Below are 9,674 nucleotides of genomic sequence, written 5' to 3'. Positions count from 1 at the left end.
TCTGGTTTCTAGAGGGTACATACAGCATTTGCAAATTCGACAATAGTGAAGGGAAGCACATCAGTGAAATCAAAATATGTTCCTGCTAATTCATAAAGTCCTCTAGTCGTATATCAAGGGTGAGGAGACTAATCCATTATGTTAGTCCTTTGTTTAGAGGAAGGTAATAGAAAAAAACCTCAGGGAATAGCAAACATTTTCTAATAGTAACTTGCTACTCTTTAGTCAGTTCAGTCCCACAGGACACAGTTCTAAAATCTCAACACATTTTCCCAAATGCCAAGAAATACAGTCCTCAGAGCTTGCAGGGAGTAATTCACATTCTTGAAGTTATTTGAAAGTGTAGAACATGAGGGGTTGGAGGGAGTAGAGAAATGAGTCAAGCTATGAAAAGTGAAATTAATGCTCATTTTTAAGACATGATACTTCTCTGAGATCTCAAGCCATAAAGAAGAAAGTTTTGATTGTGCCAGAGGGCTAAAACTGAAGAGCATATGTCCTCCTTCAAATTTGGCATGATGCTACTCAGTGAAGTCAAGAAAGTGATAATTAATAAATTAATACTTTGCAATTATATGGCTCCTTTCCACCGAAGAGTTTAAATATTTAGTTACTTTCATTGGTTTCATACTGATTTACAGTTCAGTGACAAATTTGTAAGTGATGGATTTTTAAATGTCACTTGGGCAGATAGATATAAGAAACCCTCTTAAAAGTGATGTCGAAAGACGTGCAAAGCAGGGTAAAAAAACTATGATTGATTGTTACCTCAGTCGAATGTAGACTTGCCTGATGGTTCAGTGCCCCAAACCTGTAGATCAGGGGTTGGCAACATTTTTGGGCAGAGTGCCAAAATGCCTGCATGCTCGACTTGTAAGATGTTGGCATGCCAGGAGGAGTCGCAAGGGGCTCAACCCTTGCTGTGGAAGTACAGCTCCAGCCTCTGCCTTGCTGTCTGCCTCAAGGGGTGAGTGTCAAGCAAAATGCCTTCACCTGCCACACTCTGACACCTGTGCTGGGAGTTGCCTACTCCTGCTATGGATCTTAAGAAATGCTTTAAAGATTCCATCTAAATCTATCCTTGTAACATCCACGTAACTCCACTGTGCTTGATAGTACTGAAGACAGTTGTAGGTAACTTGGACTGTTTATGTCAACTTCCTTACCCAGTAAATTGCTCTCACTAGAAACTGAAGCACTGAAGAAGGGAACACTGTCAAAATGAATGCCCCTTTTTCATTCTACTTGCTTAAAGTATCTTCTGCAAAAACTGTATAAAAACTGGGCAAGCCTTGAGTGATACCTTAATAGACTATACTGGGCAGGTATCAGAGCTCTCCATAGTATCGTTTGTTCTCCCTCCTCTTTCTCCCCTGAACCCCTGCTAGTTGCCTCAGTGTATATTAAAACCAACAGGTAAAGTCAGCACAGACTCACCAGACTCATTCCCACACTACATAGCACAGTACCTTTTAATGACTGTGGGGTGCCTGACTGGCCCTATAACTTATGAAAACCGCAACAATTTTCAGGAAGGTGGTCACCAGCTGGAAATTACTGGTATTTTAAAAATGCCAGTAATTAAAAGGTTAAAATGTGCATGAACAGGTGAGTCAATGCATGCTGCACACTTCATAGAACTGCTGTTTGCATGCTTACTCTGTCGGATCCAGGAAGAGCACAAAACAACTGGGGACTCTCCCTCTGCTTGAAGAAGGCTGTTTGTACCCAAAGCTTCCAAAGAAGAATTTTTCCAACTATTTTACTTGGTCTAATAACAGATATCAGATTTACTCAAGGAATCTTGTCTGCCTGTTTGCAGACTAGACTTTCATATATATGTACAGTGTCTTCTAAAAAAATATGGGTTCTGTCATAAATCAGATCCCCTTTACAACAATAACAAAGCAAAAATTTAAAATAAAAATATCACATAAATGTCCTTTGTGTTTGTTCTTCAGATCAAATTAACTGGATTTGTTTAAGGTAATAAGAGACTCTTGTGAAGTTTTTTTTTAAGACAATGGAAAAATGACAATGTCCTGTAGCCGAAGATCTGGCTTTATAAATCCTACCAGTATTTCATTTTCAAGTTTGATCACAGCCAGTGGAATCTGCATTACCTCCCAAGTTTTATATAACCTAATTCAATTTCCAGTGCTTATTTCAATTCACAGGACATCTGAACAAGTTCCAAGTTATTTAGTTCATTTAAGTCAATGCCACTGCACATTTTCTGCGAGTTCAGAGTTATTGTAACTTAATTATATTGCCAATGCCAGTTACTCTGATGCTATCTAATGTTTGTAAATTCTATAAATCCCAAGGCTTTGTAATTGAAATTTAGTAATTTTACTTTAAGAAACTGGAGTCCTTTCTCTCTTCACATGCTTCATTCTTTTTTATGTGTGATATAGCTATGATGCGCACAGAGATTATGCTAGTGATTTAAAAAATAAAGTAATTTCCTTAAATATATATACATATATATTAAGTACACACATACACACACACACACACACACACATTGTATAGAGGTCAGAGTAGAAATGCACATACAGGATAACACTACATTTTCATTTAGTCACAGCTTTGTACTGTCTGCTTAAAAAAGCCCCAGATAAACCATCAGCTCATCTCCTGTGGAGAAGCTCCTTTCCTTACTTTTAGGAATGTGCTGATCTTGTACTGTTTTAATTTTGAGACCTGATTAACATTTGAATAAAAATGAACCACGATATCTGCTATCTCTACCCAGTGTGATTCTTTTAAAAGCAAATACAATGACTTCCATTATATTATCTACTTGGAGTGAGCTTCCAAGGTCTCTAGAACATGCTCATTCAGGCTTTCCAAATTGGTTCCCTGCCTGTCACAATAAAGAGATGTGTGTTTGTGATTCAGCTAGACTGCAGTCAAAAGATATGGATCAATCTCTTATTCTGTCACTGACATGGTGCGTGATTTTGGGGCAAGATTTCAACCTAACCTACCAATTCCTAGAGAAGATAGTTGAAGCACTGGGAATTTTTCTGCAACCTCATCATTCTGTGACCAAATACAAGACTTTTCATGGCTGTCAATCCTGTAGAGAAATCAGAAAATTAGAGAGATGTTTTAATTTTTTTCATTTTATTCACAACCAAATATATTGGTACAACAAAATTTGTATGTTGACAAACACATTGAGTGTAACTTGTGTTTCCCTGTAAGCAGCTGTTTAACTTATCCTTACGTAATTGAGACCCTAATCACATTATTTACTATATCTTTAAAGAAGGATAATGTCATTAAGTCTACACTAAGGGCTGGTCTCTTAGAAGAAAGGGTAAAGATTATATAATGCAGGTATCTGACTCTCATTTTTTTGGACTTCACTCTTTTGGACTGTTATTTTTTCTGGACTTCACCTCCTGGTGAAGCATAGAGATGTAGTAGGGCTTACCACTATAGTGTCTTCTCTAAAAAGTGTAGGACTTAACAATAGTGGTAGAATTGGTCTAATATAAGTATAGATCAAATATTTGAAAAAAATTAAAAACCAAAACAAATCGAACCATTTTTGAAGTTTGAACAAATCTTGGTAACTTTAAAAAATATTTTGTTTTCACAACTCTAGGGGTTGGTGTTACTATAGGACTAGAAATTGATTATTTGAAGAGGCAACGTTTTCAAACCTTAGTTTTTAATGTCAGACTCAAAGGCCAAAACTTTGATTGGTGCTGGGCTATTGGATAATTTAAATAGGAAACTACCACTATCCCTGCTCTTCTCCCTCCTCTCCCATCACAACTTCTGGGGATTTATCTCCACATCTTATTTCTTATTTATTTCTTACTAATTTGAGTTATATATCACATCATCAGTGTCTAGGGCTATTTGCAACAGGCCACAATACAAAAGCTTTTCACACTATGCCCAAGTATAATAGCATTTAATGCAAAGAAAATATCTCATCACTAAAGACAGTCTCCAATTCTAGTACTTATGAGAGTTATTCATGCCCTTCCCAACCACATTATAAAATAATGGGAGTTTCATCTTTAAAGACAAAGGTCAATTCCAATGTGATGCATTAAGTATTATTATTATTTAATAAAATAATAATTATGGTGCATGGTTTTTTTTTCATTTCATCCAAAATTGTACAAGCATTTCTTGGCTAGAAAAAAGTGAGTACCTACTATGTTTTCTTGTCAATGATGTATGCATAGCCAGGGAAAGTATTGGTAGAGCATTCCCATACAGAAACTGAGTGAAAAATACTCAAATAACTACATGGCTCCTTACAAATTTGTCATAGTGGTATTGCAGATGAGTTTCGAGGAATTATTACAATAACTGTATATTTTCATTTGTATCCCCTGTAAGGGATTTTAAACAGCAAAGTAGACTAATTGTCCTTGTACAAACCAGAGTCATAGTAGGCAGTTATCTTGCAAGCTTTTAACGTGATTTTATAGTTAGACCCATGTATTTCAATCTTGAACAGCAACATTCCTGTTAATACATGCTTGGACCTTTACTGAGAACAGACTGTTAAATGTCTCAGCCTGGGTCATGCCTGTGTGAAGCTTATGTTTCTAGACTCAGAAACATTTTTTCTGTTCTTAAAGGGAGTCATTTTTCATTGCATCACTGTTTCCAAGACTTAAAAATAACAAAACAAAATAAATGCAGTTTGCAAGATCCTTTTACATACAATGTCATTGGTGTCTCTGGGCACGTCTGCACGTGCTGATTTAAGGTTCATTAGCCATTTTTAAGATGCATTAAGGGTGTGGGTCTACACTTGCATGTCCTTAATGCACCTTAAACTGGTTGATTTTAGTCTATTTGTGCCTAAATTTGATACCTGCAAATTTAAGCATAAATGGGTAAAGCACCTTAACACACGTGTAGATGTGCTAAAATGCATTAACTTTAATCCCAAGTCAGTCTGCACACTGCATTGATCTGCCTTAGTGTGTGCACATGTAGGTGCATTCCTATATTGCCTTAGGCAAATGCACATTAAGTTTAGACATGCATAAAAGCACATGTAGACACTCCCTCTGAGGGTCAAATTTGTTCAAAAGCACTCGAACATTGACCTTCCCTTGGGAATTCCTACAATTATGTGATTGTAGTACTAAACATCTAATTATGTGTACCAAAGATTTGCAAGCTAAACTATTGGGTGCAGACACACCATTACAAAATGTCACTTATTGGGAAACAGTTCACAATTGTGTGAAGTGCTGGTGCTCTGACAGAGCAGGTGGGAGTTAAAACCCAACCCAGAATACCTCACAATGGGTGAATCAGGTAGAAGAGTGTGTGCTTGTAGTCACACTTCAGGATTTCCAGAACTTGGGTGACCCATGGCTTGAAGCATTTTCACATCTATACTTTCCCTCGTTTCTTAAACATGAGTTCAATAAACTTCAATAGCCTGCAAATGACTGAAGTCTGCAGTGTGCTTGCTGACTTGGAGAAGTGCTTGGACCTACAATTTTTGGTTCTCAGGGGATAGGGGTGGGAATAATAATAGGTTGCAAGTCAGGTAGGGAATGAGGATACAGCTCATCATTAGAAAGAACAAATAACACAAGAAAACTCATCAATAAAATGTTTCAAGAATAGAAAAAAAGGTGGATGTGGGAGTAGCAGTGAAATGTGAGATGCCTGGAGGACTGACCAGGCCTATGTCACAGAATACTTGGTGTCCACAGATAACACTGAATCAGTTTTCAGTGAATCAGTTCAAATAATACATGATTTTCCAGGTACACTTTAGAACAATTCCAGGCAAATTTAAACCAGTTTATCGTTAAAGCATATCTTTAAAGCACGTTTTAGGTTTACAGCACATTCAACACTTTTAAATGTGGTACACCTGGTTGGGGAGGTGCTAGTACAAGGGAGGCTAGGGGACAGTGATCATGAAATGATCCAGTTTACTATACAGAGAAAGCTGGGGAGGGTAACTAGCACAGCACAAATGCTTGACTCGGAGCCCAGGGGGTAGTTAGTATGGGGGTCCAGGAAAGGTGGTCCTTCCTCAAGGAGGCTATCCTTAGGGCGCAGCAGGATGCAATTCTACTGCACAGGAAGGCGGGAAAAGGGTCCAAGAAAACTTCATGGCAGAGTGCGGATATCTAGGCTGGCCTGAGGGCAAAGAAAAAAGCATACTAGCAGTGGAAGTAGGGGGCAGGGACAAAGGAGGAGTACACCTCCCTGACCTGAGCTTGCAGGGATTCGGTAAGGAAGGCTAAAGCAGCACTAGAGCTTAGATTAGCTTCTGGAATTCAGGATAACAAAAAGTCCTTTTTCAAGTATATAGGTAGCAAGAAGAAGTCTTGGGGTAACATTGGACCCCTACGGGGCAGAGCAGGGCAGGGCAGGGCAGGGCAGGGCAGTTGGTGATGGACGCATGAGAGAAGGCAGAACTCTTCAACAAGTTCTTTGCCTCTGTGTTCCTGTCTGCTGACAGTGGGGTGCTCTCGAGTGATAGCGTAGAGAGGCCCATGGAGGATGCGAGTCCCCCGACTGTTAGTTCAGACCTAGTTAAGGATTACCTGGAGGGCTTAGATGTGTCTAAGTCGGCGGGCCTAGATGTCTTTTATCTGCGGGTGCTGAGGGAGTTGGCTGGTGTCATTGCAGAGCCATTGGCACAGCTGTTCAAGGACTCCTGGTGCTTGGGCCAAGTCCCTGAGGACTGGAAAAGGGCCAATGTGGTCCCTATTTTCAAGAAGGGGAGGAAGGAAGAGCCTGGCAACTACAGGCCAGTCAGCCTCCCTTTTATCCTGGGGAAGGTCTTTGAAAAAATTATCAAGGGCCACATTTGTAAGTGCCCTGCAGGGGAAGTGATGTTGAAGGGTAACCAGCATGGGTTCATGCCAGGCCGATCCTCTCTGACTAACCTGGTCTCTTTCTATGACCAGGTAACAAAGACCTTAGATGTGAAGGAGGAAGTCGATGTCATCTTGGACTTCCAGAAGGCCTTCGACACAGTGTTCCACCCAATTCTGGTGGGCAAGCTGAGGGACTGCAGCATTGACGAATGCACAGTCACATGGGTGGCAAACTGGCTTCACGGGCGTACCCAGAGGGTGGTGGTGGATGGGTCAATGTCAGCCTGGGAGGGTGTGGGCAGTGGAGTCCTCCAGGGCTCGGTCCTTGGGCCGGTGCTGTTCAATATCTTCATTAGAGACCTGGACAAGGGTGTGGAGAGCACCCTGTTCAAGTTCTCTGATGACACCAAGCTGGGGGGTAAAGTGAATACAACGGCAGGCAGGGACTGCATCCAGGCAGACCTGGATGGGTTAGAGAAGTGGGCAGATCTGAACGGGATGCGGTTCAACAAGGACAAGTGCAGAATGCTGCACCTGGGGAGAGAAAACCAGCATTATGGTTATAGGTTATAGGGGCTGACCCTCTCAGCAGCACAAAGGCAGAGGGGGATCTTGAAGTCATGACTGACTCAAGGATGAATATGAGTTGCCAATGCATCGAAGCAATAGGCAGAGCCAACCGTACCCTGTCATACATCAACAGGGGCATCACTAACAGGTCCAGAGAGGTCTTGCTCCCCCTCTATGCGGTGCTGGTCAGGCCGCAGCTGGAGTACTGTGTCCAGTTCTGGGTGCCACACTTCAAGAAGGACGTGGAGAACCTGGAGAGGGTCCAGAGTCAACTCGTTCCTAAAGTCAACTCGTATGGTTGAGGGCCTCCTTGGCCAGCCCTATGAGGAGAGGCTTAGGGACCTGAATCCCTTCAGTCTCCGCAAGAGGAGACTGAGGGGGGATCTTGTGGCTGCCTACAATCTTATCAGGGGCCAGCAGCAGGGATGCAGGGAAAGTCTGTTCACCGCGGCCCCCCTTGGAGTCACCAGGAACAATGGCCACAAGCTGAAGGAGGATAGGTTGAGGTTAGATATTAGGAAGAACTACTTCACTGTAAGGGTGGCCAGAGCCTGGAACAGGCTTCCCAGAGATGTGTTGCTTTTACCTTCCCTGGAAATCTTCAAGAGGAGACTGGATAGGCACCTGACTGGGGTCTTATGACCCTTGCCACCCCCAGTGCTCCTTCCTGCCCATGGCAGGGGGTCTGACTCGATGATCTGTCTAAGTCCCTTCTGACTCATTGATTCTATGCTTCTATGATTCTATGTGTCTATGCTGTTAACGGGTCATTGAGACACAGGGTTAGAATGACCAACTTCTTGTTTTAGCCTTCTGTCCAAGGAAGTACATGCTTGAACAGTTAATGCACAAGTGTTTGAGAAAGTCTAGGCTTCCTAAAGGAGAGAAGGTTGATTGTTCTGTTCCTATAGTGTTAGAGGAAAGCCTATCTAATTTAGCTGGTAGTGAAGCATAAGCTTAGATTTAGCTAAATGGATATGTTGTTCTCTGTTTGCCTGTTTGTTTTACATTCTTTTTTTCTCCAAAGCTAAGTTTCAACTGCTAACTGCAAATACTTTATTTTATGAAAGCTGTTGAACACGTGTTCTTGAAAGAAAGAAATCAGACCCAGGACAGACAACAAATTAGCATATTAGTGTAATTGGGTTTATATACTAGTGTAAATTATATCAGTGTCTGGAATGGATGGATAACCAGCTCTTCTAGGTCAGAGGTAGCCAACCTGCCAACCTGCAGCATAGGCACTACAAGTGCCATGGGCCATGTGTCTGGCATGTGGCAGATTGGGGAGGGAATATGTATCACAGTAGAAGACAGGTCAGGAAACAGAAAGCAAAACAGCAAATTGGGTAGGAAGCACAAAGAAGCAGAAAGCATAGAAGTATATAAGGCAGGGGAAGGGGATCAGAGTGTCAGCCGGGGAAGGCATGATGCTTAATTTGTGGCACACCTCCAGAAAAAAATGGCCTCCACTGTTCTACACTGTGACTTAGAATGCTCTGTTACAGTACCTTGTGAGAAGGTGGCAAAGAGCTAGAAACAGTCTGTTTGCACTGGGTAAATGGCTAGAGGCTAAAGGCAGATGCCTGCCAGGATAATTCTCTCTGGGACTGTCTACATGAGATGCTTTACTGAAGAGTAGATTACTCTACTGCACAGTAAAGTGTCTTGTGTAGACACACCCTAAGAGAATGAAATGTATCCTGAGAGAATTTACTGTGGAGCAGATTAGTCTACTGGCCAGTAAAGCATCACTGTCTACACGTGCAGCATTTAATGCAGAGTAAATTAGTCTACTGTGCATTGGCTACTACCTGTAAATACAGGTAGTAGATTTACCTTTCAGTAGCTACTGCATAGTAGTGCATGTGTAAACAGCTGACTGGGAGCAAATTGCTCATGCTCAGACCAGGCAGCAGGGAGTGGGGAACTATCTCCTCCACAGAGCAGCTACCTGCTTCCCAGCCCCCGCTCCGATCTTGGAGTTCGGGGCTGGGCAGCAGACAGCTGCCTAGGGCTGGGGTGCAGGCCTGGAGGTAGGACAGCTCCTCCTGCCCCACAGAGCCCAGGCCTAACCCAGGTGTCCCCTGCCAGCTCATGGATGGCACCTAGGGGAGCCTGGAGCTCTCCCTGGCTGCTGTAGGGGAGCAGAGCAGGGTAGGAATAGTCCTGTACTGAACTTCTCCCATCAGGAGCAAATTTGCTCCTCACAGACACATGTGTAGATGTACTCCCAGTATATTAAAAACATGTATGCATGTGCCCTGA

This window comes from Crocodylus porosus, unplaced genomic scaffold (assembly GCF_001723895.1).
Source record: "Crocodylus porosus isolate Cpor-Errol unplaced genomic scaffold, CroPor_comp1, whole genome shotgun sequence".
NCBI classification, from domain to species: domain Eukaryota; kingdom Metazoa; phylum Chordata; order Crocodylia; family Crocodylidae; genus Crocodylus; species Crocodylus porosus.
The sequence above is the reverse complement of the archived record's forward strand: the minus strand, read 5'-3'. Positions refer to the sequence as shown.